Genomic DNA, 27518 nt, shown 5'->3' on the forward strand with positions numbered 1-27518 from the left:
AGATGCAAGGACTGAGATTCACAATCAGCTTTCACCCACACCCGTTAACATAAGCTGTACAGAAACTTGGTACTGCCCCTTGATTTCCAATGTTGTGACGCTCAGCCAAGCATGACCTGCACCAGAGGAGGCTGAGCAATCTGCAGGGGATCCAGCAGTGTGCATGGCTAACACATCGTAACTACACCTCTTGAGGCAGCCTGCTCCTTTTAAAGAAGAGCTGCACTGAATATCAGGATGTTGTTTTGGACTGTTCCCGCACAGTGAACTGGCTGTTGAGAGAAGCACTCCAGATGGACAAACAGGGAAGACAGTGTCCTTCCAGATTCTTGGATGATGCTTGGAGACCATAGTCTAGGATGTTGTCAAACAGAATGATGCCACGATTCTATGACAGTGTCTAAGATAAATGGGAGCAGGTGGCGACAGAGATCCATCCTTACATATTGATTTGAATTCCTTTAGAAGACCTGACAGCAATTCCAGTAGTAGTTCAGTGATCTCACAAGGTGGTCAAGGCCAGTGAATGCATCTTCATATGGCACACCTTGTCCATCGCACCCACAACCTGATGCACTATTCAGTACACGACAGCTCCATCAGTCACCCAACAACAGTCTCTGGCTATCAGAGCTCAGGTCTAATATTAAGATACACTACCTCATCCTTATACATGTATCAATGCTTGTAACTTTGCACCCACTGCTTGATGCCATCATATAGCTGTAGCTATTCAATTGTGGCAGGCACATCACCTAAGTGCAATGTAAGAAAATCACTGACACTTTCCCCCCCTCTTGCAATACAAGCCCATAACTCCATTGAACAGAATCTCTTCTCAAATCTCACCTCACCCTCACCTTGTTATATGATATGAAGTGCAATGAACTGATCGTGTGACTTTGGGGCACGTACCTCTTCTCTCACCTGCTCTCTTCCCCTTATGATTTTGTTTTGCTTTCATATGCACAAGAACTTGCCCAACCAAAATAGAAAGAGCAAAAGCTGAACTGCACGTATAATGGAGAAGCATTGTCACTTAATCTGACACCAACAGTCACCAGCTCAGTTTCCAGCTGTGTGCTTACCTTTAGAGGTTGGTATAGAGTTGTAATTAGAATGTGGGAAGTCACTGGACATGAGGTCCTTGTGGATGAGGTGATGCGGAACAGGGGTGTCCTCTTCCCAGAGGACCACCAGTGGAGGTCACAAAACAAGATCCTGGAGGCCATCCGGGACATTGCGGTGTGGAGGAATGGGCAGCAGTGCTACAAGATGGTCAATTATCTTCCCCATTTAGCCATGGTAAGTGCCTCACTGTTCTTTCTGTTAACCTTAGATTCATTCTATCTCTGCTATTGCATTCATCTTCTATCAATGATTATGTTCTATCTTTCTTGCTATTACCTTCAATTTCTCTCACTCTTGTTTGGCCCCTAATCTTCCAGACCACTAATTATCTGTGCTGTCTGCTCATTAATTTGGAATGCCTCACCACCTTTCAATCACCAGCACCAACACTAACAGCCATGCCATCCAGTTTCATTTTACTTAATCCCTTCCTTGCTCTCATTCCAGGAGAAAACAGCCCACATAGGGCATGGATAGATGGAAGCATTCCCAACGTCAGGCTCCTCACCCAGGATGAGGAGAGAACCCTGTTCCTCACAGGAGAAGACTCGGACTGCTCCTGTGGGCTTCCGAGACATCCATGTTTCACCCACCAGTATCACTTTTCATTTCAGTGCAACTTAACCCCATGGTCAGCATCATTCATTGCACACCACTTCTAACCACAGGGACTCCACCTTCCCTCTCTTGTTTCTTTCAGGTACCAGCAGGATATCCATGCCCATGGTGGAGAAACGGCCTGCTCCACCAGAAGTCACTTCTTTGATTTCTGAGGGTGAGAGTACTGAGGTCACAAAGGAAGAATTGGCAAGGTTGTCTCCTGCAGTCCCGCCGGCTGACAGCTCAGTGGGAACGTCGTGCTTGGAAAATTTGGGAGCACAGTCTGGTGAGCGTCTCACTGTGACAGCAGGCTGAGGAGAAAATGCCCCATGCTGTTCACAGTCAGAGATATGCTGGAGATCAAGGTCCTGTTGAGTTCCAGACGGGAGAGACCCCTGTGATGTCAGCAATCAGGGACTTGACCCACTTGCACTGGAAAGAATAGGAGCAGCAGACAGGGATGTGGGAAGCCTCGTAGCCCAGAGGCTGTAGGAACACAGCTTCACAGCAGGGACCTGTACTCTATTTCCTGCACATTGGTGCTCAGGCTAGAGGGAAGGGTGAGGGGGGGATGATAAGCCTGGTGAGAACTCCAGGTGCCCCTATCTCTCAAAAAGATACGATGGAGACATCCAATTGGAGGAGGAGCCACACACAGGTCTCTGAGAAGTCACTTCTCAGGACGTTCACAGGTAGCTGGGCCTGCCACCTTCATAGTGCCTGGCCCTGCCTCCAACCCTTGGAAATTGAAACCGCTTTCTTCGGGCACAAATATCCTCGGATTGCTTAGGCAGAAACATTCCCTGGGTCATCCAAACAAACATCCAAGGCCAATGGACTCCGTTGCCTCAGCTGTGGAACCTGGACAACACCAAGACATAGTGGGAAGAAAGGAAAGAAGAAGACAAATACAGCATACTATATCTAAAGTACATTGTCTTAAGTTTTATTCATAGAATCCCTACAGCACAGAAAGAGGACATTTGGCCCATCAAGTCTTACCAGCCCTCCAAAGACTATCACACCCAGTCCCACACCATCGCTGTAACCCCATATTTAGCGTGGCCAATCCACCTAGTCTATACATCTTTAGGCTGTGGAAGGAAACCAGAGCACCCTGAGGAAAACACACACACACACAGGGAGAATGTGCAAACTCCACACAGACAGTCATCCAAGGCTGAAATCAAACCTGGGGCGATGGCACTGTGAGGCAGCAGTGCTAACCAAGCAACCCCATGCCACAATTGGTTTTGCATTTTCTCTGTTTATATAAGTCTCTGCGTAGTCCTAAATGTAACTGTGCCAAAATGTTGCCTACCTTCATGTCCATACAGGATATACCATGGATTGATGTTAATGTTGAGAGCATGCTGCAGTACGTGGAAAGATGAGCAAGGGATATACAGAGCAGTGGGCTCTGTTGACACCATTGCTCCTTCATGGTCTCTGTTTGCAAAAGTGTTAGTGTGAATGAAGTGGTCAGTGATGCTTGGAACAGGGTCTGTACAGGACAGAGGGACCCAGTGCATTGGATTGCCATAGATTAGGGATGCTACTGTCTGAGTCTGTACAGTGCATGGAGCTGCATGTAATGTTCTTGCCTTTTAAAGTGTCTCATATCAGTGGGGCTTGCAGCCCCTCCTTCATGGTTTGAGACACATCCCACCTCCTCCAGTTGCAGCCATTTTCTCCCCATTCCAGCACAATGGAAGGTGAGAGCAAATTTTTTTTTGGGAGGTGGTATCCAGCCTTGCCTCAATCTTCAGTAACAATGTGTGGAGCTGGATGAACACAGCAGGCCAAGCTGACTATACTCTGAATCGATGCCTGACCATGAGCACTCCACTGGACTGGTATGGGGTAGGAGTCTGCCCTTGACTTGCTGTGCTGGAAATCTCAGACTGCTGGGTATCTCCATGGACTTCAGTAAGTACTACTGCCCTAAGACTTTAAGACACGGCTGCTTGCATGCTGCAGCGGTTTTGCCATGTAAGCTGCTGGCACGTGGCGAAGGGGTGAGATGTCCATTCCCCTGCTGAGGACAACTGACCAGCAAGGAAGACTGCCTGGTTGTTTAACTGTCCAAATTGGCAGGGGGAGGCGGGGATTCTGCAGTCGTGTAGTTAGGTGCGAAATGAGCAACCATTCAGAGAGTGATCAGGAAGTGCTGAGGTGCAGCCTGGTTCAGTCTGTGATCTGGATGTATATTCCTGCATGCAAAGCATCCTTGCAGCAGCCTTCAGATACTAGTTGCAGGTGTGCTTTGAAGTGTAGGCCTGTGCTTCCTGAGGTTTCTCTAAGTGGTTCGGCGAAGTGCCATGGAGGGAATGGCAAATATTGGATACCAACATCTGTGGAGGCGAGGTGTGTGTGATTGGTGCTCATGGATAGTGCCCTGAGATGCTGTTTGGTGCTGAGTAACATGGAGGTTTCTTCCAGCCAGCAGTGAGCTGAAGTCACCAGGTACCCACTCTGCCTTCCATCCTTCCATGTCTAGAATTCTCAGCATCTAGTTTGCTTGCAGCAGGTGGTAGGACAGAATTAAAGAGATGAGATGTGCAATAAACAGGCAATATTGCCCTCCTTTTAATAAGCACCTTACTGCTTCCGAGTGAGAATCTCACCTTGACACTCAGAACTTGCTTAAAAGATGCAGCAGGTTGCTCCTGACACCAAGTTAGGCTTTTCAGAACTTCTTGTACGATTCTGCTACATTTCCTGCCATATCCCACATTGTTTGGCTCCTGTAATATTCTGCCCTTCATTTATTTTCCATTTCCCCGACTGAGATCAGGGAAGGGAGCCTGAGCTTCCCCCATTTAAACCCAGGGAGTGCAGACATCAACTGTGCTTCCCAGCTACTGCTATATGTGGGATCAGCAAGCTCAGCACAAGCTAGAGATGCATGTGTTCCTCAGTCACACACTATATCGCCAGGATTAGTTGACTCGTCTTTTCTAAACCAATGGACAGGAACTTGTACTGACCAGAGTGACTCACAGTGGGTGCCACCCATGTGGTACAATGTGAAACTAATTCAAGCAATTCACTGACTATCTTCCTTTTGCATTTGATCTTTCCCTTTGGAGTAGAATATAAAATATTTAATTATCTACAGTCAGTTCATTGTAAGATCACTGCTACCACATGTTGTGTGGGCTTTAAATGAGGTATTTCTTTCCCTTTCCTCCAATTAAGTTTGTACCAGAATCTATCACAAAATGCACGTTGTCTCCTTTTTAATTCACTTCATTATGTAAACCCAGGGTTTTTCTTTTTCACGTTAGTTGAATGTCATTGTTGTAACCTGTTAATTGTCAGCTATACTAAGTGTATTGATTAATGTAGCAGCAATTAGAGGAAAATGATAGATGGAGAGGCATTTGTTAAATTTGCTGTAATACTTCAATTTGGTGGATCAAAGAAACAGAAATATCCAAGTCTCTCAATAGTTTTAATTCATTATGCAATTAAAATTTCAGACTGATTCATCCCGCAACTCTGTCTTCATTGCAACTTTTATACATCATTTATTGCTCACCTGGATGTCTCTTTCTTGATGTTGCCTGGTTTACCATTCTGCATGTTCTTTCCCCCCAATAAATATTGGGTTTTTAAAGCCTGAAGATTATAGAAGATGAAAGGGAATTTTGAGACCAGGTCTACAACTGGCTTCTGAAGAAGAGTCACTGGATTCGAAATGTAAACTCCAGTTTCTCCCTACAGATGCTGCTCGACCTACTGAATTCCTTCAGCAATTTCTTGTTTTTGCTACAATTGGCTTCGCTATCTTTAGACTGGGAAAGTCAACATCAACCAGGGATCCTGCTACTGTTCACTGTGGCTAAACTGAAAATGTGCCTATTAGTTGGGGTAGGAGCATACTATGCTGTGATGCCCCAATTGGTGGAACAACCTGCCAGTGTTCACTGTGTGAGGTTAGCCTGAAGCATGGCCAGGTGGGTGAAGTACTGCAGGGTTGCTGGAGTCTGAAGTGAAAGTCAGTATCATCATGGGAAGAGAACATTGGTGAGAAAATAACATCTACTAATGAGATGAGATTTAAATAATACCAATGAGAAGATGGCCGTATTTAAGTTCGCAAGATCTGGTTACACTTGGATGAAAGTAAATGTTGGGAAGCTTTAAAGCTGTGGAAGTAGAGTAGAGTTGATTGTCCAACTGAATGAAATATATCTTTGAACAACTTGAATAAGGAGAGTCAATTATCGTGTATTTGCTTTTGTCAATCCAATACAGTATATTCTGGTTATCAGTATCAAAAATGCAGCAGCTCTGAATTTTGCCCTCAATCTCCTTTGTTATGAATTAACAATACCATATTATTTGTAAATTATATTTGCTCTTGATTTAAATTGAGAATTAGGTAGGGATTTCAGCATGAGGATCCTTTCAGGAAGTTTCCTTGTGTCAAGGCTGCTACTAGTTTTATGTGAAAGAGTCATTCTGACAAGCTCCTAGTTATGAAGCAAAGTATAGATCAGTTATAGTCTAGTTTCAGTTGACAGGAACTGTTAAAAGTGCGTTTAAACGGCTATTAAGTCACACAAAATAGACTCCTGACAAAAATTGTGAGACCATTTGTTACAGTTTCCCATCACTTGAGCTTCACATTACAGTGCAATTGCAATAAGTTAAGATGGTTAGAGAAACACACATTGACATAGTGCTACAGGATCACCATAAGCACTTTATAGCTAATGAGGGATTCTTGAAGTGTGATCACTATTATAGTAAAGGAATAACTGAGGTCAGTTTGTATTAACAAACTTCAACAAAAATCTACAATTTAATGACCAGATGATTTGTTTTTGCGATACTTGTAAAGGGATAAATATCGGCTCTGCCACCACTGATAAATCCCCTGTTCTTGTTTGAAGTCATGTTAAAAGGTCTTTTCTGATTTACTGAGATACCAGTGGACTTGGTTTAATTTGCTCATCTGAAATGTGGCACCTCTAACCCTTGGTTCTGCCTGTAGTTTTATCTTGATTTTTGTGCTCAAGCCCTGGAGTACTAGAACCCACAATCTGTTGGCGCAGGTGAGAATGCAACCAGCTGTGAAACAAAAGACTCTCAGGCAGTGGATGCGTTGGATCAGAGTGTTAATATTAATATTTAACTTTTAGATACTGAAAAGTGTACATGAGCATACTCTTAGGGTTCTGTTGGCCCTTGGGCAAGGAAACCAACAGTGTAAGTTGGTCGAATAGTGCTCCTGGCTATTCTAGTCAGTCATCAATTATGTGCTCAGTTTGTGTAATATAACTGGCCCCTAAATGTCTCAGAAATAGTTTGATACATCGTTGCAGAAAATAGTTTTCAAGTTCCAGTATTCATTTTATTCAAACCAGTTGATTTATGAAGGGAGAAATTCTTCACATCATTGAAAACTAGCTTTTACTAAAAAGAACAATATGATATTCAGGAAACTGTGGCTTATATTTGGTGTTATGCCAATTGGATAAAACAGATTTCATTTCTTTTGTGTGTGATGCTTCACATACTTCTCAAATAAAAGGAACTTCACTTAAACAAAATACTTTTTGCTGTAATTGTATTAATCCTACAATATACAGCAGTGGGTGTACAGGGACCTCTCCAGAATGATCCTACCATACAGTTGTTGGTCTGTTCTTGATGGATGCTCTGGTTTTTTGCTGGTACTCTCTGTTGATGAAAAGTGAGACTGATAGTTTATCCAGTCACAACCAGTTGTTAGGATTCTATTCAAAGGTTTAATTTTCATAAACCACTTCAAACAGAACTCACACATAAACTGTCTGAAATGAATTTCCCGAGTGACTAGGGGTGAACATGTGTTGTATTATGAGATGGATAAAATAAAATAAAAATCCACAAGAGAACTGATAAGTTAAACTTAGTTACTTTGATAGCAAAGACTGTATTTTCTCTAGTTCCATTTTGATCTTTCCTGAAGACATCAGATACACTGCATGGGCAGCTTTCTGAAACGTACTAAAATAACCCTTCGTGCATGGTAATAAAATGTGAGGCTGGATGAACACAGCAGGCCCAGCAGCATCCCAGGAGCACAAAAGCTGACGTTTCGGGCCTAGACCCTTCATCAGAGAGGGGAATGGGGTGAGGGTTCTGGAATAAATAGGGAGAGAGGGGGAGGCGGACCGAAGATGGAGAGAAAAGAAGATAGGTGGCGAGGAGAGTATAGGTGGGGAGGTAGGGAGGGGATAGGTCAGTCCAGGGAAGACGGACAGGCCAAGGAGGTGGGATGAGGTTCGTAGGTAGGAGATGGAGGTGCGACTTGGGGTGGGAGGAAGGGATGGGTGAGAGAAAGAACAGATTAGGGATGCAGAGACAGGTTGGACTGGTTTTGGGATGCAGTGGGTGGAGGGGAAGAGCTGGGCTGGTTGTGTGGTGCAGTGGGGGGAGGGGACGAACTGGGCTGGTTTTGGGATGCTGTGGGGGAAGGGGAGATTTTGAAGCTGGTGAAGTCCACATTGATACCATTGGGCTGCAGGGTTCCCAAGCGGAATATGAGTTGCTGTTCCTGCAACCTTTGGGTGGCATCATTGTGGCAGTGCAGGAGGCCCATGATGGACATGTCATCTAAAGAATGGGAGGGGGAGTGGAAATGGTTTGCGACTGAGAGGTGCAGTTGTTTATTGCGAACCGAGCGGAGGTGTTCTGCAAAGCGGTCCCCAAGCCTCCGCTTGGTTTCCCCAATGTAGAGGAAGCCACACAGGGTACAGTGGATGCAGTATACCACATTGGCAGATGTGCAGGTGAACCTCTGCTTAATATGGAAAGTCATCTTGGGGCCTGGGATGGGGGTGAGGGAGGAGGTGTGGGGGCAAGTGTAGCATTTCCTGTGGTTGCAGGGGAAGGTGCCAGGTGTGGTGGGATTGGAGGGCAGTGTGGAGCGAACAAGGGAGTCACGGAGAGAGTGGTCTCTCCGGAAAGCAGACAAGGGTGAGGATGGAAAAATGTCTTGGGTGGTGGGGTCGGATTGTAGATGGCGGAAGTGTTGGAGGATGATGCGTTGTATCCGGAGGTTGGTGGGGTGGTGTGTGAGAACGAGGGGGATCCTTTTTGGGCGGTTGTGGCGGGGGCGGGGTGTGAGTGATGTGTTGCGGGAAATGCGGGAGACGCGGTCAAGGGCGTTCTCGACCACTGTGGAGGGAAAGTTGCGGTCCATGAAGAACTTGGACATCTGGGATGTGCGGGAGTGGAATGTCTCATCGTGGGAGCAGATGCGGCGGAGGCGGAGGAATTGGGAATAGGGGATGGAATTTTTGCAGGAGGGTGGGTGGGAGGAGGTGTATTCTAGGTAGCTGTGGGAGTCGGTGGGCTTGAAATGGACATCAGTTACAAGCTGGTTGCCTGAGATGGAGACTGAGAGGTCCAGGAAGGTGAGGGATGTGCTGGAGATGGCCCAGGTGAACTGAAGGTTGGGGTGGAAGGTGTTGGTGAAGTGGATGAACTGTTCGAGCTCCTCTGGGGAGCAAGAGGCGGCGCCGATACAGTCATCAATGTACCGGAGGAAGAGGTGGGGTTTGGGGCCTGTATAGGTGCGGAAGAGGGACTGTTCCACGTAACCTACAAAGAGGCAGGCATAGCTGGGGCCCATGCGGGTGCCCAAGGCCACCGCCTTAGTCTGTAGGAAGTGGGAGGAATCGAAAGAGAAGCTGTTGAGGGTGAGGACGAGTTCGGCTAGGCGGATGAGGGTGTCGGTGGAGGGGGACTGGTCGGGCCTGCGGGACAGGAAGAAGCGGAGGGCCTTGAGGCCATCTGCATGCGGAATACAGGTGTATAGGGACTGGACATCCATGGTAAAAATGAGGTGTTGGGGGCCAGGGAATTGGAAGTCCTGGAGGAGGTGGAGGGCGTGGGTGGTGTCACGGACGTAGGTAGGGAGTTCCTGGACCAAAGGGGAGAAAATGGAGTCCAGATAGGTGGAGATGAGTTCGGTGGGGCAGGAACAGGCTGAGACAATGGGTCGACCAGGGCAGGCAGGTTTGTGGATTTTGGGAAGGAGATAGAAACGGGCCGTGCGGGGTTGGGGAACAATGAGGTTGGAGGCTGTGGGTGGGAGGTCCCCTGAGGTGATGAGGTCATGAATGGTGTTGGAGATGATGGTTTGGTGCTCGGGTGTGGGGTCATGATCGAGGGGGCGGTAGGAGGTGGTGTCGGAGAGTTGGCGTTTGGCCTCGGCGATGTAGAGGTCAGTGTGCCATACTACCACTGTGCCACCCTTGTCTGCGGGTTTGATGGTGAGGTTGTTGGACTTGACCAAACTATACCCTGTTGCCTGCTTTCTCCTGAGGATGGCAGGATGATGTTAGGAGTTTGGTTTAGTCCATGCAGTGGAGCTATAAGCTGCTGTTATCCATTGTATATGTATGCGCATTTTTGGCAGTTCTCTGTAAAGTGATCAGGGGTTATGTCCAGCTACCTGGTGTGATGGGTAATGCAGAAGCGAGCTGGTCCTCAGTCCTGTGGCTCTGCATAACCCTAATATGTCCACTGGGAAGTTATTATCTGGAGGTGGGGCTTCCACACCATCTGAGAGGAAATACTCCAACTTCTTTAGGAGCTACCTACCAATTGGATAACCACAAGTTCTTAGATCCCAACTACACCAGTAGGAGTGCTCGCCGCTGCTGAGATAGCAGCCAGTTCCTGACTGTAGGTGGTAGGATAAGGGAAACGAGGACATCGGGGTATAGCTGTGACTTGGTTGACAGTTCCTTGGCAGGAGGTGATTAGGGGCATGAGGACCCAGGATGGTCTGAGCTGTTAGGGGAAATGGAAATCATTGGAGGTGTCTGCTGCTGTGGTAAAAGGGGCATGTAGGAGGCATGTGCTTCCAATTGAAACAGTGGGTTCATAAGGGAGGCATTGCACTTCCCTGTCTGAAGCTCTAACAATGTTGCCTTTCGGGTTTTTGACCCATTGCCTGCCTCTGCCGAGTGCCCGTGAAGTAGCATTGAAGCAGAAGCTGGTGTTGAGTGGCCACTAATTAATCAGTTAAGGTCCTCAATCAGCAGGATTGGGCAGTTTGCCCAACGCTTCCCTCACCACTTGTAAAATTGTGGTAGGAATAGTGGGAGGGGCAGTAGGTGGTCCCAGGAAATGCTCCCGTGATATTTTATGGCGTGTTGCACCTCAAAACTAGAGGAGAGTAAAATTTTGCCCCAGGCGTTGAGGAATTTTCCATTGCTAATTTTATTTCCAATAGGTACCTTGTCAAAGCCTACATTATTCACATCAAGGCCTTGACGCAGAAGCCCCAGGTTGCTTTCTCAGGCTATTTTGTGCTTGTGCCCAATTTGGCTGGATCAGTTTGTGTAAACCATTAGAATAAGCTCCTAGCGTGCATTGACAGCTTACTTATCAAGGCCTGTGAAAAACCTGAGATAACAAGGTGTAGAGCTGGATGAACACAGCAGGCCAAGCAGCGACATTGGAGCAGGAAAGCTGATGTTTTGGGCCTGGACCCTTCTTCAGAAAACTCCAGTTTAAAAAATACATGTGCTTAAAGGCAAGTGGTTGTACAAGGGGAATGTACTGATTCAGATTGTAAGAAGTTGCAAAGTGGTTTTTAAGTGTCCTTTAGCCTTTGCTTGGGCTGTGGGGATTAAAGGGTGTTGTGCGATTGGAGCGGAATGGGGCTGGTGGGAACAAAACCACAAAGGCATAAACAAAATTCAAGAAAATTCAGGCTGCAGTTCTACTGTTTTCGGATTAAGTCTGGCAGTGCAAGAGGTTCCACGACGGAATCCCTTAGTGAGGACGGTGAGGAAGCACGCCAGATCTTCTGGCAAACAGTCAGTGGCTTGGCTGCTGGAAAGCTTCCTGCTGGAATCAGGGACCTGGGAATCCCAGTCGGCAAGAGCTGCTGGCAAGTCAGAGAGTCAGCAGTGTCAGTGCAGAACCCATTGCTGCTGCTGGTACAACATGCCCTGGACAGCCAGGATGAAGGATTGCCCATGGGACAGTTAAGAGTTGTTTAATGGGGTATTGTGGGGTGGGAATTGCAGTGAGAGGGAGCAATGGGATTTGGAAGCAAGGGCAGGAGAGTGACACCCAGTAGCCAGCCCACTTACCCCATGGTCCAGTCCCTCGATGGTGATTTTGAGACTGAGAAACCCCACCCAGAACTGACCATCTGCACCATTCTTCTGAACTAATTGGTTCAGCTGACTCCTCCTTGTTATGTATGGAGCTTAAATTCTTGCACCCTAGAGGGGAAACAGATCCTTAGGTGGCCATTAATTGACTACTGAAGGGTTAGGGTTGCATGGTTTGCAAGATAGGAAGATGATTCTTGGGCCTTACTGTCCAAAACTTAATCTGGACAATGGAGGGAAATGTGATGGAATTCTGGAATGCCACAATCCCACAAAATTAATTCAATTTCTCTCCTCAAAGCCTGCCACCTCTCGACCTGGAAGATTATGCCCTCAGTCTGGATGCTGTGGTGAAGTTGCTCGGTAATGCAGCACATAACCCCTTACTGATTATGGTAAAATAAGCATGTTGGTCCATGAGGGTGAGCCTGGCACTTTAGTCCTTCTTCTTCACAGCTTAGCAGTACACCTTAACTGTCAACAAGCTCAACACTCCCCAGGACATCTGAACCACCCTAAAATTGTTAACTTATCCAGTGATGCTTCTGTTTTAATTTTCATACTCTTTATTTGCCTACACCGTCTGCTTCTGCTGATGTTGTGCCAAAGTTCTCTTTTTTTATTAAACACGGATATAAAAACTCATTAAGTATCCTAGACTTGCCCCGTTCCATTTGGCATTTATCCTCTTTGACTCTATTCGGACTAGCTCCACCCTCTGCTATCTCATTACTACTTATATGATGGTAGGGTATTTATAAGTTCACTTTTATGTTAACTACCATTATGAGAAAGTTGGAGCAGAACACTTAGGTACTTAAGGACGTAGTGACCTTTTCAGTTGAAAAGATGTTTTTTCAAAAGTGTACTGCAAAGGCCAATAGATTGATGTGGCTATAAATTCACTGACTGTCTAGCAAAGTCCTTTGTGGACCTATTGAATGTCCCATCTGTATAAAGTCATGAAAATGCCAATCGGAAAGATTAAAAAGGAGGCAATAACAAGAGGCTGGCCACCTACAGTACTTACACCAGGAAGCCAGGCTCGGCAGACCTGCCCTGTATCTTACCCTTCCAGGAATATACTAAAGAAAGAGGTTTTAAACTGACTGCAACCCCGGTTGAAGTGTGCTAGTGGTCTGACATCCAAGTTTGTGAATTAATGTGGTGAGATGGCCACAACCAGAAACAGTCATTAAAAATCCATACACTGCTGATAAAGAAAGGAAAAAGCCACTTCCTCACTCTAAGTACTGCGTTCTAGACACCATCAAAAGGAACCAGGACAAAAGAATTTCATTCAACCTGCAAAGCCAAGCTCTTAACTGCTAATATCAATGTTACCAGAACCATCCAATATAATGGCCACAACAATCTACTGTTTACTCTTCACAAATGATTCTTGTATCTTTTTAGAAAACCCATTTTTTTGATTCACTTCTTACTCCAAATGTGTGTGTTTGTGAAGTTCCCAAAGAGAGTCATACCGCATTCAAATTTTAACTAAGATTCTCTTTCCATAGATGCTGCCAGACCTGCCGAATTTGTGTACGTATCTGTGTGTGCATGTTGTGTTATTTCATCTCATGTTTAGCAAATAAAAAACTCTCGCTTTCATTAACTCAAGAAGGCAAGATTAAATTGCTTCCTTTATCAGCCAGAATCAAATGGAGGAGAAGACTTGATGTGTCGATTGGCCTAATTCTGCTCCTAAGTCTTACAGTCGTATAAATTCATTTGGCCTGGCAAAGGAAAGAACCCTTCTTAAATTAACCTTGTTGTGACCAACTGGGGAAGCAGATAGGTAAAGAAGGGGAACCAGTAAATTCCTCCTCACACGTCCCTCCTCACCCATTTGCTTATTGATTTAATAAAATGTGAGGCTGGATGAACACAGCAGGCCAAGCAGCATCTCAGGAGCACAAAAGCTGACGTTTCGGGCCTAGACCCTTCATCAGAAATGTCAGCTTTTGTGCTCCTGAGATGCTGCTTGGCCTGCTGTGTTCATCCAGCCTCACATTTTATTATCTTGGAATTCTCCAGCATCTGCAGTTCCCATTATCTCTGCTTATTGATTTATGCAGTCTGTCTTAGAACTGTAACAAATTGAGGATGCTCACCCAGGGACTGGTCATAATACCACTCTGTTCCCGTACTCAGTCTTTGTCAGTCTTATTTCTCCCTTCATCTCTTCATTCAACTTAATGTATTTGACCTGGTCCTCACATTAACAATTTACCTGACATGCATCATACAACATTTTTTGTTTCATCATAATATCTGTCACTATCATCCAAGAACCAAGTTTAGGTTCCGTTACCTCTCAGCTTTGTTGAAATACATTTAGCATGTAGCTGAAGCAACACTTCCTTACAGACCAGATTTTCCTGGCTCCATTGCAGCTCAGTTAGAGCTGGCCTCATCACATTGAAATAGGCCTTGCTTGAGATTAGACATTTGAAAATAGAGTGTTCTTTTATCTTCTCCATTACTTAATTAAGCTTTATGACATGACGGCCACACTGAACAGAAGGCTCCCCCTCAGGTACGTGGTCCACTTGACCAACCTCATTTCCCAGAACTAAATCTAGCAACGCCTCCTTTCTGGCTAAGCCAAGACCATACTGATCAAAAAATGTCTCTTAGACACCTCTCAGAAAATCCTCCCCTTCCTAATTTTTCAACTAATATCCCTTAGGGTATTTGAAGACCCCCCCCACCCCCCCCCCCCCCCCCCCCACCCCCAGTATTACCACTTGCACATCTGTGATCCCTTTGTTTACCTCATGTTAAAACAAAGCACACGGCACACTGTTTAAAATGGGCAACATGGTGGCATAGTGGTTAGCACTGTTGCCTCACAGCACCAAAGACCCAGGTTTGATTCCATCCTTGAGTGACTGTCTGTGTGGAGTTTGTATGTTCTTGTTGTGTTTGTGTGAGTTTCTGCCAGGTGCTCTTGTTACCCCCACAATCTAAAGATGTGCGGGTTAGCTGGATTGGCTGTGCTAAAATTGCCTTGAAGTGTCCACAGATGCACAGGCTGGGTGAATTAGCCACAGTACAATGTGGGGTTATGGGGATAGGGTGGACAGATGGGATGCTCTTTGGAAAGTTGGTGCAGAATCATTGGGCTGAATGGCCTCTATCTGCACTGTAGGGATTCTATGATTCGATGAAAATAATGGACTCACACTAGAAGAACACTAATCTCACAGTGCATTGCGTTATGTTAATATATGCCACAGGTTCACATTGAATTAATCTAAGCCATGATGGTGAAAAGGGTATCAGTATTATCCATAGTGGTCCAAGAAAAGGCAATGGAAATTAGGAGATATATCTTACAGGTGTAACATTGTATGGATCCACATAGGACTTTGCTAGTCATTGAATCAACCATCTTTTGGTTGTAGCAGCGCTCTGTTGAAAAACATATGTAGAAATTAAAAGTTCAATACGCTCATAAATACTTCAATGTTCTGATTTCAGTCAATATGAAGCATAGGTTGCCACCCAGCAAGGGTAACACAGCAAGCATAGTATTGAAAGAATGCTCCGGTATGAGCAATTGAATACTGTACCATATTGATGCTCTCAGTGTGCTAGTGAGCTAGTTCATTGGTTTCCTTACAAGGTTGACATGGTTAAATTCCACAGTTGGGTTGTAGTTGGTTTATGATTGGGAAGTGCCTGAAATAGCTGATGTGTAGAGCCATTTTTGCAGCAAGTCTGCCAGACCAACTCTTTTGGCAAATTTAACTTCTGGCGTGAAGACAAACCCATTTCCCCCTCCCTAGGAATTTTGTCCTTCACCCCCATTTTTTGACCATGATAAGATTTGGTTGCTGTGTTATAGACAGGAGTAAATAAGAGCACAAGTTGAGTAACAGTGGAAAAACTGGAATCATTTAAGACATTTGGAAATTATTGAGCAATTGTCAGATTCACCAGGCTGGTTTGATGTGTTTGAAATAGGGATTAATTTCATTAGCACATCTGCAACATAAGTTGCAATTGCCTATACTTGTCAGGACTAGTTAGGATTTGATCAAGGTTGAGCACAGTCGCATAGATGCCATCACGTATGTTCCCCAGATGCCAATTTTCAAGAATGGTCATAACTTGAATTTTGTTCGGTTGTTTGACTTTTTACCAATTTCAGGACCAGTAGTTATCCTTAACTAAATTCCATGCAACTTGGACTAACAATTCTCTTTCCAGCTGTGAAGTGCCAAAAATCACTGCCCTGACTGAGTCCAACTAACTCAGCGCAGGCCAGTGATTGGTCTGGATGACTCACACATATCAGGTGGTGCTTTTACCAATTAATTCATGGGAGAAGTGACATAATCAGCTTGGAAAGTACTGCATGTAGTGTTGTCATGCGATGGTCCACTATTTCAAAAGAAGCAGTGAACCTCCTCCACTACAACTGCAAAGGGGTGGGGGGATTAAGAAGATGGACCGAGCATCCTTCCACTAACATCTGCTACTGCGACTTCCTGGTATTGTTTTCTTAAAAGTTCAGAAATCAACATTTCATCTACACAGGAGTCTTTGCATTTTGGAATACAGTCTGACAAAAATGCACCATTACAAAACAAAACCATATAGTTACAGATAGTCAAAGACACAACACATGCATTTTTGAATGGCGAGTAAATGATGACAAACATTCTTTGTGTAGCATCAACCCAAATCATTTGTTGTCATTATCTAACTAGAGATTAGTGTAAAATAAAACCCAGTTTTATATGAATTATTAATATGCTTAATCTTGGTCATGTGATTTATGACTCCAGTGTCTATCTCGTTTTGCCATCAACAGTTGCCCAGATCATCCACCTTTCAGCTTGGCAGCTTTTTGTAACCTAGGGCTCAGCTCCTTGTTGTGTAGCTTGCTAAAATTCAATTTTAAATTACTTAAATATACTGTGAAGTGTACCATCACATCTGCTTCCAATATTATACATCTCGAAATCTGAAAGCATTAATAGTTGGTTTCGGTAGAGGAAGGCAGACGGTGGTGGTGGTTGGGGGGTGGATGGGGTTGGCAAATGGAAGGTTTTGCATTGCTGTTGAGTTTGTGCTGAAAGTACCATAAAGGGTTGCAAGACAAATTTAGATGTTGGTACAATGAAGCAACAAAAGAATCAATTTTAGTCATTATGGGTTAGAGACGTGGTTGCTTGACATCTGCATATCAGGATAATTTCCCAAATGGGAGAAAAGTATCTGAGGGGGAAGATCAATCATATGTGTGAAGATAGAAGCTTTAATTTACTTTCAACATTCAGCTGTCCATCTGTTTTAAATATAACTTGATTTTTTGGGGGGTTGTAGGGGGTGGGAGGGGAAGCAAAATGGTTTGTTACTCAAAGATCTCTTATTTGTCCACAAATGCCTGTTTCTTTAGAAGTCTTTTAACATTGTACACTAATTGTTTCAATTTTTGAAATGTGGCATGCTTTGCACCATTGTGCTGTGTTCTACTGTATCCATCTGACTTACGTCTTTAGCTGTTAGGTCATGTGATAAGAATGCATGTTGTGTTAGGCAGGAAATTGTCTTTTCAGTTGTGTAACTGGGACCTGTATCCAGCTCAGGGTGATGAGATGAAAGACACCACAACTGGATAGTTGTAAAGAGCTTGAGCTACCCTCAATACACTTGCAAGGCTTACAGCACAGCATTGGAAATAATTATCAATTCAGTTAGATAAAGCATAAAGATGACTGGTGCTGTATGACACTTTATGAGTTCAATACTAAGGCTTTTTGTGTGCAAGTTTTGGGAACCTTTTGCATGGAATTTAATGTCATATTCAACCTGACTGGGGTTTGGGGTAGTGCTCATGATTGGACATACAGTTCCTCACTGAAAACAAGGGATGGAAGCCAAAACTTGTCCTCTATGAATCGTTCACCCCCACTCACCACATTATCTTTATCATTATTAATGTATTCTGTTGTCAGAGGAAAATTACAAATTGTGGTATTAGGAATCCTTATGATACCATGATCTGTGGCGGGGATTTCAGCCTCAGACATCTTGCCAGCAGCAATCTTTATAGGCTTGCTTTGCTCCTTTTCAGCAGAATGTTTGTATGCAAAGTGATTTAGTTTGTTGCACTTACGGTGCTGCTTTCCCTGTACGAGATGTGTTTTCTTTTGTGTGGTATCACTGTAATATTTACATACTATATCTCACCTTGGCCTTTCGGGAGATATTTTAAACAAATACTATTCATAAATAACATGCATAGCGGGTTTAAAATTGGACTTCAAGGCATTCCAAAATTCCTCCAGTCTGGCTTTTCTGCTCTTCAATGAGATCTCGAGTGCAAAAACCAGCTTTCCACCTTCTTTTGCTAACACTGATAACAGATTTGGAACTCTCAGTTGTTCAATTTTTCTGTTTAACTCTGTGGCTGTCTCATAATTTTACCATTGAGACTGGAAGAAGATTCATATTCTTTTCATATTGTGTTTTATCTGCACAGCAACAGGGATTGGAAAATTTGTAGCTGTATTGTGCTAACTCATGATGTATAAGACAATGGTTCTGAACGGGTTAATGCTGAAGCTTGCAATAAGCTCCATTCAATCAGATGATGTCGTAAAGGCTTGGTTGGGAAAAGTCAAAGCATTCTAGGATTTTGAAGGGGATAGACCTGTAATCCTGTGACTCCAGTGTCAGTGCCTGTCTTATTCATGTGACTTGTACATGATTATTGTATCATGCTATAAACTGTGTCTTGTTTAAGAGTTTTTTTTCTTATTGTACTACCTAGTAGTTTTCTTCTCCCATTTTAGAGCAGGTAGGTCCCATGGATCCAGTCAGAAAAGGAGAATGGTAGGAGCAATCCATTTAACGACACATTGCATGGTGGTATGATCACTCACGAAATAGTCCAGCTGCAGCCTGAAGTTATAATTGTTCCTCATGGTTTCCTAAAGTAGCTGAATCTTCTACTGCTCTCATAATCCACCAAATTTCAACTGTCCACTTCTAATACCCTGCTCCAAAGGGCTTCTGCCTTTAAACCTGTAAACAGAAAACAACTACGTCAGAGGTCACATGACTATGGAAGTTAAGGCATACAAGCTACAGTGTGAAATATGCTTTTCCAAACACCCCCACCCTCCAGCCATTTCCAACACCTGAAAAAGCTGATTGCAGCATTTATGCTATATGGCAGCATCACAATTAGAACTGGAATACTGGGCCCCACTATCAGTGACAAGCACTCCTGGTTCTGATATAGCAGCTGATATAGTTGAATGTACTCTGACACAACTTCTGATGATATGTTTTAATTTGTTACACTACTCATCTCGCATGATGCCAGCATGAAATTGTGGCAAGACTTTCCCAAAAGGGCCGTTACTGCCGTCAGACACTCATTTTATCAGTCCATGTCAGATTTGAAGCTGACCCCAGAGGTAGGAGATTACTGTCTGACACATTGCAGCATCCCATCTTCAAATGCAATCTTTCCTAAAATTCGAACATTCATTTTTGCATTAGGCATCTATTCTTTGGCTTGTTTATTATTTTCTTGGCTAAATAAAAGTAGTGAATGGTGCTCATTGAAGAGTGAAAGCACATTAAAATTAAAATTCAGGAATTTGAGCTCATTTTCCATGAACTCTCAATAGCACATGATATAACGTTTTGTTGTGTTTCTGCACTTTGTCAGTTAAATGCAAACTGAATTGAGTCACCTTAGCCTGGCAATGCTCCAAACTAAACGTTGTTTGGGGCTCAGGTTCTTGATGTTTTAACATGGATCTAATAATATATATATTATACTCAACACCATCCCTGCAAAAAAAAAATACATTTGGGAAGAAAAATCTGCTACCTTCCTTACCTAATTAAACAAAGTCATTTAATTTATCGCACTCTCTGAGCTGAAACTCAGCTATAGATATGAATGCTTCACAGTTAAAGTAGATGCTCACAGCAATTCCCTCTTGAATGGTTTGATTTGTTTCTTATGACTGCTGATTAAGTTTTATTTTTTCTAGATGTGTTATATTCTTTTGTTTTGAGTTGTTTGATTCAGCACTGTCCACTGCCAGCTCCTTGTATCTGTGTGTTCATTCTTGTCTTTTGTCAGAAGTTCCTGTGAGCAGCTTCATGAATCCAGTTTCATGTATATTTCTTTCCTTAAATTCTGAGCATATTGATCTCTAATCAAGCAGAAGGTAGGTATCAGCATATGCTTTGCTGTTATCCACACATTCTTCTTACAGCTTAATCGTTGGTCATGTTATTCTCACTCATGACCACCCAGCACTGTCTTTGCATAGTATGTTTCAGGAGCATTCAACCTGTAGTCTTGTACCTTTCCCTGGTTCTAGTTTTTAGTGCCATTTCAAAGCGTTGATTGAATGTTTGTCTCATACAATCTGTCTTTTCACAGCACACAATATAAGCCTCCTCCTTTAGGACAGTTTATGCAGGCCATTGACATACTTTTAGTAGACCAATGTTCTTAATAGGTTAATACCAATTTCACTTTCATAACAATCACTAGCAAAACAATTGGTTTCAAAAGTAGCATTACAACCTTCACAATTTTTGAGTTTTATTTAGTGAGAATCTGTTCTGTGGTTCATTTGACGATCCTGCTTCAGTTCATTCTGTTTACTTCATGCACACTTAAGAGTTTAGATTGTTTAATTGTTAACTACTCCTAATGGAAAATCTGTCTCATGTCTCAGCTTACTGAAATGCCAGGCACAAGCAGAGTCTGGAACACAGTCTAAAGGTGATATTTACTAAATTAGAAAGGAACTGAGACAGCATTAATTGTAAACTTGATGAAAATTTTGTGTGCCGTGTTCACCAACTCGCATGTGAGTACAACATCTCTTCATTGTGACAAATGTACTTAGACTTCTACATATTTTCATAGATACCGGTGGCCATAATTTATAGTTTAATATGTGTTTCATTAGTAGCAACAAATGAATTCTTACTCTAGTCCCTGGATAGGATCTCAGGCAGTGTTTTAATATTACATTCTAGGGGAATAGGTATATAAAGCAACCTCATTAACCTTCCGGATGTTTGGAGTAGCTGTTGAGTTCAATAATGAAGAATTTGTTATTACCTCCAATATTTTCTCCTCATCTTCAGTAGGCAGTGCCTGCCGGCAGAGTGTGACAGACTTTTTGTGTCTTGTTGAAATGGTTACTGCATTCTCAGAAAGGCTATCCAGCCCAAATGATGAGTGTGGTTGATTGGCATCAAAGTAATTAAAGAGTTTAGTTATCTACCCATACTCAGTATTACTTCTTTGTTTCTGAATTAGTAGGTCATAGATCAAGCCCTGATCTAGATCTGAACCATTTATCTAGGCAATTCAAAAGGAATACTCCACTTTCGGGTTAGTACAATGAAAGTACTGAACTGTTTGAGATGCCGTCTTTCAGATGAGATATTAATCCAAGATGGCAGCCCTCGCAGATGGTTTTTCAAGATCTCATTGCACTATTCAAAGAGGAATTTTGCTGGTTAATTATATATAAACATATAAGTAAGAAGCAGGAGTATATAGTTGGGCTCCTTGGAATCTGTTTTACTGACTTGGGTCGTATGTATCCATTTTCCAAAGCAGATACTTTGATAATCTGTCACATTGTTATAAATGGGCACTTGTGTGCAGATTGACTGTGGTGTTTCCTTATATTATTATAGGGTCCGTCATTCTTGGTGTTAGTTTGTATTTTAAAAGCCTGAAGATTGTATGGAAATTACGGTATTGAGGAGGAAAAAGATTTCAAGTTTTGAGGTGCTTAAAAGGAGCAAGCTTGAGTAATAGACATTGAGGAAGCCTGAATCTAATGCATACAAAAAGGTAATATATAAATGAAGGTGGTGAGCTGAGCTGTTCAGCTGAATGCATCTGGGGAGCGACAATACAATTTTCACCAACTTAGTTTTGAATTCAGGTAACATTTTCATAATCTTTTGGTTGCACACGAGGAGAGACAAAAGGTGTTGTTTTATTTTTGATGACTGTCCAATCAATTTTACACGCTGCTTCAGTAAAATTATTAATTGCCAGCAGGCAAGTAGTCAGTCTTTTCCCTTAAATGAATTAAATTCATGGGAAACAGAAAATCTTGTTATAATTTATATACAAGGGCTGTGGTCTGTGTGAAATAAATTCTAGTGATGATTATAAAGCAACATGGAAACAAAGTAATTAGTTTATGTGTACAATTCCCCTGAAATAAAACAGAACTTTTGCACTATGGATATGGAGCCAAAATGCAAGTCGTGTTTCCAATGTGCAGTGAAGAAACTGATCTCAGTTAGGGAAGCATTAGAGGAACTACAATTGGTCTCATCATTTCTTGGCTAGTGAAGGGAGAATGCCAATCAGACATCTGCTCCCTGGTTGCTGTTAGGTAACTCTGCTGGTAGTTACAATTATATGAAAACCCAGTGCAGACAGTGTTGAACTTAGCTATGTTGTTCTTGTTGCCTAGGGTCCCTCCAGGTATTCCAAATGGGGATGTTCCTCCTAAGGGTGAAGATCTGATGGAACATGAATCTTACGTATGAATCTCTGTCCTTCACAGCCTTGACTAATTTCTTTTAGCACTAGGCTTACCACATGTGTGCTGATAGAAATCCACCAATAGAATGTTATTTATCATTGTGAGGGGTAAGGTAATGCAGCAGTGGTACCTGGCAATGACAGTGTACCAAACATTTGAGTGAAGACCAGGTGCAACACGCTGGAGACCAAGGTGCTTTAGTAGGTATACCTCTGGGATTCATTGCAGAGACGGGAAGCAGCTTCCATCCAGTGTTTGAATTCTGGGCCTTCACCGTTAGCTCCTGAGCTTATTCAATCTATTGTAAGATCAGGGTGTAAAGCAGAAGTGAATGGAGAGGGATAAAAGGCAATGATCCAGGCCCCATCCCTCCTGCTATTTGTTATGAAAGCCAGCAGTTAATTTGGGGGGCTGGGGGTGGGGGGGAGTGCGTGGAGGGGAGGGCAGACTGTGGGTGGTGAGTGTAAATTTTTCGTTTTGTGAAGAAAAAGCCTCTCTGATTGAAGCAGCCTAATGAATGGTGTTCCATAGGAGGATGCTTTGGAATCTCATTTCTTAATTATGCACACAAATGACCTGGAAGGCATAGTGAATTATGGTGAGGACTGCAAAAGCCCTGGGTGACATGGATAGATTAGCAGGATGAGGACATAGGAAAATGTGCAATAATATGGAATAAGCTTGTGGAAAGAAAGTACTGGTTAAGTGTTAAGGTTCTAAACAGATTGAAGGAGCACCAGAGTCCTGTTGCGCAGATATACAACTCATCAAAAATGAAAAGCCATGTTGGAATCAAGGAGCTTTGAAAATAAGGGAATGAGGTGATGTTAAACTAATGAGATCTTAGTTATGTCACAGTTGGATTATTGTGTAAAACTTGGGCACCCTAACTTAAGAGAAAATAAAATCAATGGGAAAAGTTGCATCATATGCTCAGTTGCAGAGAACCTCAAGAAGTTTTTTCACTGGAGTTAAAATGGTCAATAGTGTACATTGCTCACACTGGTCAATGAGATGGAACATAGAACAACTGGCAGATTGAAAAAAAAATTAAAAGAAATGTTAAAACTGTACACAGAGTCTGATTAGAATATGGTATTTTCTGTCCATTTATGTTGTTGAAGCAGAGCACAAAAATGCTTTTGAAAAGGAATTAAATAGTTGCTTGAAATTGAGGAATTTTGAAGGGAGAATAGTTGGATTAGACTGGATGAGTCATGGAGAAAAGTACTGGTAGAAATTTAATGGGTGAAATGAGATCCAAACAGAAATAAATTGGCCGAATATTTTTATTCATTCATGGAATCTGATCTTGCTGGTAAAACATCATTTATTGCTCAGTCTAATTGCCCTTGAAAAGGTGGCAATAAGCTACTACTTTCTTGACTAGCCCATGTGGTTTTACTTAAACCATATTACGGTGAGGAACAGTTCCAAGACCTTGACCCAGTGACAACAAAGGAAACCAATATGTTTCTAAATCAAAAATAGAAATCGCTGGAGAACCTCAGCAGGTTTGGCAGCATCTGTGGAGAGAAAACACAGTCTACATTTTGGTCCGGTGACTCTTCTCCACAGTTTGCTTTTTGTTTTGTGTTTCAGAATCAGGATGGTGAATGACTACAAAGGGGCGTGGAGGCAGTGATGTGCCTCCCTCATTCAGAAAAGAGAGTAGTAGAATCCAGAGAAATATTGACCAGTTAGCCGAATGTCTATCTTGTAATTACCAGTATCTATAATTAAGGCTGAATGACTGAATACGTTGAAAACGCCTAGCTGGTCACGGGGAATGAACTTTGAGTTGGAAAGGTTAGATTCTTTGAAGAAGTGACTCAAGTATTAGGGAGGGAATATCTGTGGATTATCTTACAGACTTCCCTCATGGCCAGAATTGAAGTAAATTAAATTGAACGAAAATGATTGACCTGATTTGGGAAATGACTGAAAGACAGAGGGTCTTTGGCTTGTTTGGTTGAAGGGGGCTGCATTTGGTTGGATGGATTGGTGACGGTGGGGAAGCCTTCACCTCCCCAGTTGCCAGTTTAACTTTTTACATGGTCAATGTAAGGCGCCTTGGTGAGACGATAACTGCTCCTGCCTGATTTTCTAAGTTTCCATTAACTGAGCAGTAGGCAGTGGAGTGGAGCATTGCTTACATAGTCTTAGGTGTCAGTGGGGGGGAGGTTTGGGGCTTCTCTACTAACTGTCAGAGTGAGGAACTCTGCGTTGGGAAGGATTGCGGGGGGTGGGGGGGTAGGGTGGCGTCTGCTGACCACCACCTCCCCTGGCCATGAACCACCTCTCCCCCGCTAGTGTTCCCTGTCTGCCATTAGCCACTTGTCCAGGGTCCCTCCTTACATGGAGGCCTCAGATGTGTGGTGTACAGTCATTAGCTACTACCTCCACAGCGCTAAGTACAAGCCTAGTAATCATGGTGAGTGTGTGGGGAAGTGGTTGATGTCTGGGCCCTGAGGCCCTGAGCCCCTGAGCCCCTGAGCCCCAGGGAAGCCTGTCTCTGGTGTGTTACTTCTGTCATTATAAAAGAGACAATGTGAAAATACAACATGAATTTGGCAACCAGAGGCTGAGACTCCAGAACCTCCACAAAATTCCACCAACAGAATAGAAATAATAGATGGACAACCTTAATTGTCATGTTATAACTTATGGTGTCCTGCAAGGATCTGTGTTCGAGTCTCAACTATTCATTATATTAATTATTGACTTAGGAGATAAGTTAGAAAACTGCACAATAAATTTGCTGAGGAAAGAAAGGTAAGTCACATTGTAAGCAGGGTAGAAGGAGGTATTAAATTACAAAGGTATCATTGATAGATTAACTGAATTGGCAAAAGAATCAAACTAAAGAAATAGCATATAATTGTGCAAAGATATGCAGCAGGTCAGAAACTTGGTGACATGGTTATCATTAGACTCTTAGTCAATCATGGAATCATTATTGATTGTTGGAAAAAACCATTTGGTACACTGATGTCATTCAGAGAAGGAAATCTGCCATCCTCACCTGGTCTGGCCTACTTGTAACTTCAGACTCCACAACAACACATTTTCCTCTTAATTGCCGTCTGAGCCATTAGCTCTGGTTCAACAGGCTTTTCTGGAAAGAGGCAGTGAGGATTCCTTGAACAAAAACAAAGTTGCTGGAAAAGTTCAAGTAGGACTGGCAGCATCTGTGGAGGAGAAAATAGAGTTAACGTTTCGGGTCTGGTGACCCTTCCTCACCGGACCCGAAACATTAACTCTGTTTTCTCCTCCACAGATGCTACCACAGACCTGAAATGTTAACTCTGCTTTCTCTTCCACAGATGCTGCCAGACCCGCTGAGCTTTTCCAACAACTTTTCTTCCTGAAATTTACAGCATCCGCAGTTCTTTTGGTTCTTTCTTAGTGAGGATTCCTTGTTGGCTCTGCAGCTGGCAGGCCAGAACCCCTGACACATAAACAAGAATTCCACCCTTTGAATTTTTAGGTGTGAGTTAAATGTATTTTCTTACTTTTTGAATGGTTTGTCCCATAAATGAATCCAGCTGCAAGCTTTTGTGAATTTACAAATAAAGATGATATTTTGTTATTATACACTTGCCCCAGAGATTACAAATATGACAACTCACCCACACTATCACACATGTAAATACCAGACATTAAAATATATTAAAAATGTGGAATTATTTCAGTTTCTTTCATAGCAAAGCTACACTATTTTTGGATAAGTTGATTTTTATCTGGAACAAACCTGTTGTAAAGTTAGCGGATTCTCAGTAAACTGTGATGCTTCATGGAGTTGAATTGCCAGGTGGTTGGATATCAGGTTAACCTGAAGTTGAGACAGATTGGGGGCATAGTTCTTCTCTCACTTTACCTTTTACCTCACTGTAGCTTTTCCCCTTTGGCTGCGGAGTTGTCTTGCAACTGATTCTGTGGCTTTTGAGATGATGTGTCAGACGGTATCTGTCAGAAGACAGCTCCTGATGTTATTTTTGAACACAGTTAATAAACGTGACCACCTTGGCCTCATGATCTGTTACATGTCTAAAGACCTTTACTAAACAGAATGGTGTCATGGGCTGGTAAACATCCTGTATTATGGCATTTCACACAGAGTCTTCACCCGGTGTGAAAGTTTGGAGTTCTCTTCCATAAATAAAAAAATGACACTACCTGAGAAGCAGATATTTTTGCGAACCAAGGGAACTAATGAACACAGGGCAATGGCACATTCCTGGAGTTAGGCCACAGATTAGTCATGACGCAGAAAATGTTGAGGGGCTAAATAGACTACTGTTGTTGACCAAACCATTTTGTCCTTGATGATTTTGTGATTCTTGCATGTTATTGTAACTGCACTTATCCGGGCAAGGTAGAGGTGTTCTATTTCATTCTCCTGAATTGCGCTTTGTAGTTGGGAAAACGGCTTTGGGAAGTCAACGGATAGGTCACTTACCCAGGTTACCCAGCCTCTGAGCTACTCGTGTACACTCAGTTAAATTTCTGGTCAGTTGTGACTCCCTAGAAGGTTGATGGTGGGGGTCCTGGCCCCTATTACTGTCCAGTGTCCTGTTTCTAATATGATGCCATAGCACTGTTTTAACCAGTTGACATCTTGCTTACATTGTCAATTGTGGCTTGTTGATAGAAACACAAACCAAGAAATTAAGTGTGTACATGAAAAGGTATTGATACAATTGCAAAATCTGGTTCTGTTTGGTGTGCTAAACTCTGTTTGAATGTTGCAAAAGCTAATTGAGTCCTAAAGGATCATATGGCATAATCTGTCAGATACAAACATCACAACAAAAACAGCAATAACATTTGCTCCTGCTTTAGGCCAGGCTCAGCACTCTAGGGCTAATCTTGGAACTTGATCTTTCTATTCTGAGGCAGGTGTGTGAGCTTCTTTACTTTTAGCTTGCTGACCACACACTTGTTAGCCTTTTGCTGTTTCCTGCCTGTCCCTCGGTCCCAATCTCAAAACAGGAAACTTAGCTCTCATGGCTTTGATGGAGATGATTTTAATCCCCAAATTTGTTACGTTTGAGTGGTGGAAAGT

The 27518-nt window shown here is 43.0% G+C and overlaps 1 protein-coding gene across 4 annotated transcripts in view; it reads left to right on the forward strand.

Annotated features, from left to right (window-relative positions):
* Positions 1-27518, forward strand: part of LOC125456066 (zinc finger protein GLIS1-like) — a 372527-nt gene that overhangs the window by 117411 nt on the left and 227598 nt on the right. Inside the window, exon 1 of one of the 4 annotated variants that reach the window (XM_048538734.1) lies at positions 20632-20737. The exons of 2 other annotated variants lie outside the window; for them this stretch is intronic. The gene's annotated coding sequence lies outside the window, so the exon portion shown is untranslated. Of the gene's footprint in view, positions 1-20631; positions 20738-21649; positions 21742-27518 lie in introns of those variants that run through there. One more of the 4 variants, XM_048538736.1, reaches the window with a different exon arrangement.

Source organism: Stegostoma tigrinum, chromosome 8 (genome assembly GCF_030684315.1).
Source record: "Stegostoma tigrinum isolate sSteTig4 chromosome 8, sSteTig4.hap1, whole genome shotgun sequence".
Lineage (NCBI taxonomy): Eukaryota > Metazoa > Chordata > Chondrichthyes > Orectolobiformes > Stegostomatidae > Stegostoma > Stegostoma tigrinum.